Raw genomic sequence first — 11403 nt, forward strand, 5'->3', positions numbered from 1 at the left:
AAAAATCATCCACTCACAATCCCATAAAGGTTTTAGCCCTTATATTTTAAATACATATAGCCAAGGGATAAGCAGAACATTTATATGTCGCCTCTATCCATTAGGGACAAGTTTGCTAAACCAAGGATGAATTTGCAGTAACCCATCCATTCATCCAGGTTATGTTTGAATAGTGTAAGAGAAGTTCTTTGCTTTATGTGGAGAGGAAGATGATCCCCAAAAGGTGGTATGCTCTATGATACATATATATCCCTCCAACATTTTCTATTTATGTTGCAAAAGACATTGAGCTCTCTTGAATGGGTGTGTATGCCCCCAATGAACATGCAACTGTGCAGTATGTCTGACAGGACAGGGTCTTTTGAGGCTCTGTACACAAGATGGAGATCACCCTTCAATAACCTGTATGACACTGAGGCAAGGGACAAGGCCTTGAGGTGGTCTTCATAGTTATTATAATTTAGACCCTTGATTTTTTTTTTTTACTAAGAAAGCATTCCAGACATTCCGGTTGTTTCAGATGTTTGGAGAGCTACATACCAAAGTGGGCATTATATTCAGTGATCAGCCTGATGAGTACATATTGCAGTAGAATGATTACATTCCTGCAATTAAACTCCATACCATAGATTTTTTTGCAATAGTGGATATTTGGTGATCAAAGGACAGTTTGTTGTCTTTGTAGGTTCCCGAGTCCCTAACTATTAGATCAATTTTCAGGGGTGTGCTATCAATTAAATATTTACAAGGGACTTCTTCCTCTCCAAAGGATACTATTGTACATTTCTTGACATTTAACTTTACCTTGTGGTTCAGACACCAGTTGTTGCTTTGGGAAAGACCTTTTTGGAAGATCTTGGTGTGCTTTGTGGAGTTTGTGATGGTGCCATGTTTGCAGTCATCTCCAAACTTGGTCAGCAATAAACAATTATCAGTAGCTTTGACCTCTGAGAATTAAATGTAAAGACAAGTGATACAAGGATAAAACCATGGGGTATGCCATTAGTGTCAGGCCTTTTTCTGAAGGAAAAGCAGACCACTCTAATTAACTGGGTTGTATTTGTAAGCTAATTTGCTATCCAATGAGTTACATGGGGAGTAACATTTAGCTGGGATAGTTTATGTACAATACCCATGTGTGGGACAGTATTAAACACCTTTGTGAGGTCTAAATATGTGGTATGTACTGATTTCCCTCATCCGTTGCTTCAATAACCTTTTCAAAGAAGTCAACCAGGTTAAGTAGGAAGAATCTGCCCTTGAAATATCTAAACTGGTTTGGGCCAAAAGTTTGTATGTTACCTATGTCATTATTTATTAATTCTATAATGATCCAGTTCATAGCTTTACAAATGAGGCTGGTCATACGTATGAGTCTGTAAATTTCCAGGTCTCTGGATGCTCCATCTTTGTGCAAGGGGATAATAGTTGCTGTCCACCATTCATCTAGCACAAAACCTGTTTGGACGCTGACATTGAATATCCTCTGTAGAGGGTCTGACAGATCTTGTTTCAGCCTGGCCACTAAGCAGCACTGTATTTCATCTGGCCCCATGGAATCAATGTTATTGGCCTTGAGTGGTTCCTTGAGGACTTGCTTAAGGGAAATGTGAGGGGGGTGTAGATGCAGGTATGAGATCTGGAAATGTAGGGAGGGAGAGGTAGATGAAGTTAAAGCTAAATTTATCAGCTAGTAGATTGGCTATGTATTCTGATTCTGAATATGTAATATAATTTACTATTAGCTCTACTCAGTGCTGGACATTGTTTCTAAAATTTCTAACATAGCTAAAGAAGGCTTTACTGTTGTCCTTTGCTTGGATAGCAATTTATAAATTGTACCTGGCTTTGTTTGATTTGATCAGGGTCCAGTGTTCCCTGTGAAGTTTATTAAGAGGTTTTTTTTTTTTTGCATTAATTACAGAAATCAACTGTACCCTCAATTTGGAAACAATTTTTTATCATACCTAGTCACAAGGAAGGTAACTCTACTGAACTAACTACTGGCCCAATGCAATACTGTCTCCACTCTCTAAAATACTAAAAGAAATGTGTCCATAATCAACTCATGAACTTCTTGCTCCAAGAAAACCTACTCACTCCCACCCAACATGGCTTCCATCTTTATCACAGTACTATCTCTGCCCTTATCTCTTTTACACACTATATCTCGCTTGCTGCAGATAATAACAAACTTGTTTTCTGTCTCTTTCTTGACCTTTCTAAACCATTTGACACAGTCCCACATCCCATACTTCTCTCTAAACTTGCCAGTCTCAATCTTTCCTGTTCATCCATCTCCTGGTTTTCTAGCTGTCTCTCCAATAGACAACAATCTGTTAGATGGCTGTCATCACTGTCTCCCTTTCTCCCTGTCAAGATGGGAGTAGCCCAAGGGTCAATTATTGGGCCCCTTTTGTTAAACATCTTCACTAACCACCTTTTCATGTCCTGTCATATGCTGATGACTCCACAATCATCACAACCTCTGATTCCCTCTCAGATCTCCATACCATTACACAAAAGTCTTTCAACTCAATATAATACTGGCTCACTAATAACCATCTTATTCTAAATCCCAACAAAACCAAGCTCCTTCTATTCCTCCCTAAAACCCTCCCACATCTTAAATCTACATTCACCATTACTTCTCTTAACGCACTTATAAATGTTGAAACTCACACCAAACTACTTGGAATTATAATTGATAATCAACTCAAATTTGACCTACATGTCAACCATTGCATAAAGAAACACATCAAAAACTTGGCTTACTATACCAAAATAAAAAACTCCTTACAACTAATTCTAGACTCTTTCCTATGCTTACCTTCTCCCCAGCCTTCTCTACTATTCTCAAATCTTAAATAACCTACAGTCCTCCCTGCTTACTAAACTTGAAACCACCTGCATCAAAATAGCTAAGTTTGCAACAAACCAGACCACTAACTTACACCACTGCCACTCAGTCATAACTTTAAACTGGTTAGAATTCCCTCACCAAATCTTACTCTCCCAACTTCAAATCATGCGTTTCATCCTTAACAAACCCTCCTCTTGTCCTGGTATCACCTCTCTCATTTTTTTATATACTCTGCCTAGAACACTTAGGAGCTCTAATCTTCAACACTTGGAAATCTATAATACTAAACATTCTTTAGGCCAAAATCTTTATAGCTAATCTCCTGCCCTATGCTGGAATAAACTTCCCTTAACCATCAGAAATATTCTGCATGCACATGGATTCAAAAAAGCCCTAAAAGAATACCTACTCAACAACTGGAAGTGCTACTGTAAAAATCTACTCTAACATTTACTCCCCACTATCTGCCCTCTCTCCTTCACTCTTTGACCTCTCTTACTTCTTCCCTTATTCACTCTACTTTTGGCCCCCCCCCTTACCTTTCTTTTAATCTGCCCTCCTTATTCTTACTGCTATCCTTCTTCTTCATTATCTCCCAACTTTTACACTAAATCTCCTTCCATCCCCACTTTTAACAACTAATCCTTTCTCTTATTTATATTTTTGATCAATTAAAATAGTAACTTGTAAATTCTTTAATTGCTGTCTTGTTATCTGTGAATAGTTAGACTATTGCTTCTTTTATTATATTTTTCTGTACATTGACATCTTATGCATCCTGTTGTTTCCTTTCATTAATCTACTCTCCATATGTTTTTTGTCTGTAACAAAAGTTATTTTTGTATCCATTTGTTTATCTATGCTATCACATTTGATGTAAAGTCTACTGCTGTGAACTCTATTGTTGTAACCTAATTGTTCTTGTTTGGAGATTTGCTCCTCAGGCCTCCACTGAAAAAGGCCTTTTGCTCAGTCGAACAATCCCGGTAAAGAATTGTCAAATAAATAAATATCCTTTAAGACCTGTGAGAGCGTTGGCTGACTGTATTAATTGTCAATACTCATCCCTTCTATCTAATAAATCCCAAGTTTCCACTCCCACTCCCACAAGTAGTATTGAATTAAACAAAAATTGCAAGCACATTGTTGGCAATGGGTACCAGCGCTACTCCACCACTCACTTCAGAAAGGGTGAGTGATGTCTGCAGGACTGAACCATCCACCCACAGGATGAACAGTATGGTCGTTTTGCAGGTCTTCATAACAGAAATCAATTCACACTTGTGTGCCTCTGAATACAGACACCATCTCCACGGTTGTAGAAAGAGAATATAATTTTGTTCTGATAGCCAGCTTTAGGCACCAGCAAATCCTGCTGGTTCAGGTTATCTTATTTTGATATTGTGTTACATATTTGTCAAATCAACAAATGCCAGTACAGTAACCCTGTGTACTTAATATATCAGATGGATAATAATAGCTCTTATTTATATCTCCTTTAGGTTTATAAGTTCATAGGCAAGTACTAAGCTAGCTGCTTTTGTGGGCCATTTTAATCCTAGCCAATTTCTCTTTGAAAGGTATGAATCAAACCTTGAACCTTGTGTCTGCAAGGTAAACACCTTAAACATTATGCTTTAAAATTCAGAGATATCTTTAGTTACAGTAACAGTGTTTTTGTTAAGTAACAGGCTTCGCAATTTCATTCACTGTTTTACCATTGACAAGTGCCCCTGACTTAGTGAAATCCTGCTGGTGGGCATCCTCTCCACTAAAATCAAAATCATATCCGGCTTTAGGCACCTGCATTACCCATGGATGCAGGAGCCCCCCAGTCAAACTTGACTGTGTGAGACCTTACAAAAGCTGGTGCTTGTTGGGGAAAACTAAGGAGAAAATAAAATTATTTTCCAGTTATGCACTTTTTATCTGAAACAGGGTTCTGATATGACCCTGTTAGGATAAAGCCGATAATCAGTGAATGAACTTAAAAAGGTAAGGCCTAGTGCTCAGCAGCCCAAAATGACTGATCTCAGTGCTTACGTTGAATGTTAAGAAGCACTGATACGCCCGATCTTCAGGGAGGTTTTTCTCTTTCTGGGGTTTTATATATACTGGCAGAGCACCAGATACTATAACTCTCAACTTCTTTACTCACAAATTCTGGCCAAAACCTAAAGTAATAGCAGAATAAATGCTCAAAATCAGGAACATGTTTTAAATATTACTCTAATTTACTTAAAATGTTAATACATTTTCTATCTACATGCATTTTTGGACATTAAGAAGTATGAAACTCTAATATATCGATTTATGTACTGTTTATAATCTTGAATGATTTACCAGCAAATCAAACTTTCTACAAGGCACAGTGTGAGTGTTTGCATTGCAGTGTAAGAGTAGCAAGCTGGCAAAAATTTATTTCACTTTCTAACACAAACATCATCAGCATTGCCATTACACTTGCCTGTGGAGTGGAAAATTCATTGCAGTGTGTTTAACAGCAACAGCTTGGCAATATTTTTATTTACCATCTCAAAACTAGATCTCGCACATGACAGTTGGCTATCGTTGATGGTTTGGCAGGAAGTGTATGTGTGTGAAAGCAACTGCTCATTGCCATTGTGGTACAGTGTATAACATTGCCATTTCATGGTGCTTTGCTCTATTTGACTTCTTAGCTATGCTTTTTTCTATGTGGATACTGCCTGCTTTCTCTTTCTGTGTCAATACATGTGCTCTGTTTAACCTAAGCACCTCAAAATCATGCAGCAGCTGAAATGGAATTCCTCCAGTCTCCCTGAAGGTGAATGTGCAATGTTTGCATGTACACTCAAGCATGCAGCAGCTGAAATGGAATTCCTCCAGTCTCCCTGAAGGTGAATGTGCAATGTTTGCATGTACACTCAAGCATGCATGTGTGTGTGTGTGTGTGTGTGTGTGTGTGTGTGTGTGTGTGTGTGTGTGTGTGTGTGTGTGTGTATAAAAATATCACTGATTCTTATCTGTGTGCACATACAATAATTTCGGACATATACATAACTCTTCTCAGTAGCAGTAAAAAATAGTTAACAAGTATTTATATTTTGAAAGTAAGGCATAAAATACATCAAAGAACATTCAGACTCTTAGAGCTTCTGTGGGTCTAGTGGTCCCCACACCCAAGGCAATATGAATGGATTTTTACATGAACTTAGTGCTAGCCTCTGCTCTCACCCCCACCCATTCTAAAACAAGCCCTGCTCAGAGGTGGGTACAGAAGGTTGCTGTAGGTTGTGTGGAGGGCTGGGGATAGTGTGGTTATTCCTTCTTTAAGTTTCATCATAATCAAACCTCAGAGGTGAGCACAGCATGACATTGCAGCTTTTGATGGGGCTGGGAACAGTGTGGTCCTTGTTTGTTTTACTTTCCTCACAAATATCAGAGGTGTGTAAAGAAGCTTACTATGGCTTGTGTAGGGGCAGTGTATTGTCTAGGAGCAAGAAAGTGAAATACATTGCTGTAATAATTTTTTTTCAATTTCCTCACAATCACACATCAGATATGTACACGGGTATTTGCCTTAGTGCTAGGGGGTGAAGACCGTGGAGGTATGCTGTGCATATGTATGAGAGCACTCACTTGAAATACATGACTGTGGCCATTTGAACCTCTGATTTCACCCCAATCTAACACCTGAGAGATGCACATGTAATGGCTGTCTTTTTTGTCAGGGAGGGGGTAGGGATACAGGCTAAGTATTCTCAGACAGTATTTTTGTATTCTCACATGCAACTGCCTTGTTAGTTTATTGTGAGCTACTGTTTTACCAGCTTTGAACATTAAGTCTAAGCAAAACTTATGTCTTCCTTGAAATAAAAAAATAAGACTGGAATTCTTTTCTTACTCATGTTTTTGTTCAGACCACCATTGGATTAAAAGGTTGGGAAATGCTTTAAAATGCACCGCAGAGCATCTATAACCATATGGCTTTTAGGGGGCCCTGGTTTAATTGAGTTGTTTCCTAAATGATTATTACTGTGCTGTCTTGGCCAGGACAGGTATTTTAAAAGGATGCAAGGAAACTAAAGTTGAACAGCAGCACTGTATTTCTTTCCTTAATCATAATTTCTGCTCAAGCCATCACTGGGTGAAAATGTTATGTGGAAAGAAAAAAACTTTAAAATGAACTTCAAGGCATATAGAAAGTCATGGTTTCTTGAAAATGCTGAACAGTAAAGCAAAATGTGAGAAAAGAATGAACAAAGTAACGTGTATGGTGTGAGGAAACTAAGACGGGAAAAAACAGAGGGGAACACAGGAGGATGTTTGTGTGGGGGTTAAACATTAGGCAGTGCCTAGGGCACCATTTCACCCAAGTTCAGCCCTGTACATAGAACTGTTGCAATTTATCACTGTTGCAATTAAATGACAGCCAGTATGAATGCCTCCCCGTGAGATGAGCCAACATAGTGTGGTACACAGGTCTGTCACAAGAGCATTGTAGCTACAGATCAGTCTGTATGTGCAACTTCTAAAATCTCTGCAGCATGAAGTAAAAGTTTGCTTAGGAAGGGAGGCAGTGACAGGGTAATGTTTAGACTGAAAGCATCCAAGGGGCCCCTAACTTGACATTTGCTGGGGTCCCCCAAAATTCTAACACTGGCCCTGTTTGTACTTGTGTGCTCTTGTTGCTGCCCTCCAACCCACCTGTCAGTTAAAAAATTGAAATGACCCCCCCCCCAGCACCTAACAAATGTTTGCCTCACTTTCGCTCTAAAACCATTAAATAGATTTTTTTTTCAATCTATGAATCTCTTACCGAAGGCATAAATTTAGACAACTGTGGACATAATATGGCCTAAAATGTCATGGCTTCTTTAAGTGATATATAGAATATTGTAATCAACAGATGCAGAGAAAATGTTTAACTATACCCATTACCACACCCCCCCCCCCCCCGCCAGGATGGACACATCCATCAGTACTCCTTGCCTGTTCTGTCAAGCATCTGAGCCACTACTCTAAGTCAAGTCAAAAGGGCCATAGTCAGGGCTTTATCCCTCTATATCACTGGTGTAGGCTGTTCAATTGCATATTAAATCACAACTGCAATGTATGGAACCATATATGTATAGGAAAGATGAAAAATCAATGAAATATAAGGCAATGAATCAGAATTTCCATTTCATCATATTCCATGCAATAGGTAGGCAAATATTGTAAGTTAATTCTTAATTCCAGATGTACACCACTGCAGTGCAGACTCTTGTGACACCTGTCCATGTGTCATGGCTGTAGCTCACTGTATGACACTGCCTCTTGTTCAGTGACCCTTCCTATCCATGTCCACATCTCCTGGATGTACTTTTCTGGTCTAATGATGTACTCAGTGCCATTCTCTCTAGTGTAATATGTATTTTCCTAGAATAGTAACAATGATAAGTTCTCACTGTTAAATACTGTATTTAGTATTGAATTTTCATGTTGACATGTTGTGCCACATTTTGTCCCAATTTGCAAATTTCATTGCTACTGTTGGTAAATCTTTCTTTCTTTTTTCTCTGAATATCACTTATTTCTCTAATGTTAGTTAATTACTACTACTGATAATTAATAACTATTGCTATAAAATGTTTGTAAATGTATTATAGTAGAACTATTCTCTATTGTTAGTTAATAACTATTGCTGTTAGTCAAGTACTATTGCTATATGTTTTTCTTGGGTTCCCTTTTTAATTTCAAAATATTGAAATCCCGAATTTCATTATTTCAAAATTAAAATACCGAAGTCTTGAAATACCAGTAAATCAGAAGCGCGAAATTCAAAATCCCAAAGTACGGAGATTTTGAATTAGCGCTTCTGATGTTGTGGTGTGTGAATGGTAAGATGTGAGTTTGGGTATGTATGTATGTGTATGTCTGTTGGTTAGGGGCTTTAGTGTCTGTCAGTGTGTGTTTTGACAGTGATGTGTGTGTGCAAGGGTGTGTATAACGTGTGGGAGTGAGTTGCTTGTGTGTGTCTGATTGTGCGATCTCGGAGTTAGTATATATAAGTAGGGGGGTGTGGGGGTACAGCCCCCCAGATGGGGGATGCAGGAGGGCTTGCTCCCCTGCTTATCTGTAGTGTAGGATATTATATTTGAGTTGGGGGGGGAAGTGGTGTGTATGTGTTTGTGTGTGCTGTATCTGTAGTGTAGCGTCGGGGTTTTGAATTTCGCGGTTTTAGGGTTTCCGTGTTTGGTGTCTTCGGCTATGTAATTTCGAAATACTGAAATTTGGGATTTCAGTATTTCAAAATTACATAGTGAATCCGTTTTTCTTAGATGTAGTATATTGGAGATTTTCTCCCCAGGACTCTGTTGAAAATGGGCTTCTTGCCCAGTCGAACTTTCCCGGTAAACAAATGTAAAATAAATAAATAAACAAATAATATAAATAAATTCTGGTAGGAATGTTATCAGCAGCAACCCTTCACAGCCTGTGAAAAAGGCTACTTTCTGAGGGTGATCTCCTATAAGAGTAAAATGAATGCATCCCACACATGTCTGCTATGGGAGCCAGTAACAGAACCTGCAATATACAACAACCAACCATCTACTATGGGATGTGAAAGAGAGGTTGCCATTGTTGTGTTATGGAAGACCACAACTGCACCAGCTCATGAACAGCACTATTCAATGCATGAACTTCTCTGCATAGCATGGAAAAATCTGAATTATATGTGTAACTGCTGACAACAATAGCTTCATGGCATGCACTTTCTGCATAATATTGTTGTACCCACGCAAAGCAGTCATGCCCAGATTTTCTGTAGTGTTACCCAATCTCTGCAGTGCTCCAGCTTTCCAGACCTGTGACTCCATGCTTTCCTGCAACACAACTACATAATGTGTTAGGTCATCACCTGTAAAGACACCCACATCAGTTGTAGTAGGCCACCTGTGATGCAGGATTTGCTACGGTGATGACCCAGCAGGTCTGGTTATGATCTACAGAGATACAAACTATATGTCATCTGTCACACAAGATTATAATGATGGGCAACTGAAGTTGGGCCTGCTAACACCCTGGGGCCCCCATCCACATGTCCCACAGCATGAGAGTCTATGTCTAGCACTGCAGAAGCTGCAATAGATGAACTACCTGTTCCTGACAGCACATCCAGCCAGTCCCCCTGTACCTGTGACTCAGCCAGTGTGTGTGTCTGCTCTTCAGCAAATTCATCCTTGGCTACCATATCTCCAGTTAAGAGGCAGCCATCATGGTAACAGTGGTGGCATTGTCAGCTGTTTATAGACAGTCAGTAAAGCAGCCAAACATACAGCAATCTGATGCAGTCTACCCATACTCATATAAGTCCTCACAGCTCTGTTGTGCATGGCCATATGCAAACATGAGACCTGTATAAAGACATGTTATAATCATACAAGGTTGCAGTGTGTCACTTACTCCAAAGCAAATTTACTGGCAAGCTGTGATGGCATCTCTACCCTTATCCAGTAATCAATGAGCCTCAATCTTCACCACTGACACCAGTGAGAGATGGTCACTAAGAAAAGGAATGAATTTACACAGTATTTTCAGATACAGTTCTCTGCACAATTCCCCTAAGAGCAGACAGGGAACACAGTCCAGACCTAGGATTGGACTCTGTCTTTCCAGATCCCAAACAAGACTTACTTTGGAGCACTGTGTCCCAGTTCCAAGCAGCTGACACACCCACACCTGGGTATTTGATTTTCACACACACACACACACACACACACACACACACACACACACACACACACACACACACACACACACACACACACTCCTGGGAAAGACTGGGAAAGATTTGCTAGCTGTACCCTTCTGCTCAAACTATAAGGTAACCACGGTGCCGCCAGTCAACCACTCTCAGGCTCTTACAAGGGTATCCAATTATACTGAGTAAAATCAATACTAATATAAATAGTAGAGTGTAACCAAAGCAGCAAGGCTTTTTGGAGTGGCCAATGCATCACTAAAATAAGCACAAGTACTCTCAAGACATTAAAGGTATTCTCTAAAAAGACCGGCCACAATAAAAGGTATAAACATATTTAATAATAAATAATAAAATGGAAAACATTAGAAGACTAATTATCTAAGTACAATAAACACCAGAGTTTCAATCTCAGGAGAAATAAACATAACACAGGTGGACATATTCAAACAAATGCAGAAAAGCAATACTTAATTAATTTCACTGTATTTCCTGACTGTCTGAAGAATAACTATTCCCTAGCTAACTTAATAAAGCAAGGCAAGATTAGATGCTGAGATGCTTCCTGCCACAAGGCACGGTGATGAGCTTCAATCTAACTGAATTGAACTGAACTAACTGACTGTGATAACTGTCATAGATCTTTATATCAGGTTCCAAAAAAACAAAGCAAAACAAACTGCTGTGTGAGTTCCATCCTTTCAGTCCTGGTTATAGAATGACATCACATTTGATCACCAGACTCTGGTACAATACACACTCAGAGCTTTGGTAAGATCTGTTGCAGTATCTGAAAGATATAGAACAATTT

This window comes from Protopterus annectens, chromosome 7.part0, assembly GCF_019279795.1.
Source record: "Protopterus annectens isolate FY-2018-M chromosome 7.part0, PAN1.0, whole genome shotgun sequence".
Taxonomy (NCBI): Eukaryota; Metazoa; Chordata; order Ceratodontiformes; family Protopteridae; genus Protopterus; species Protopterus annectens.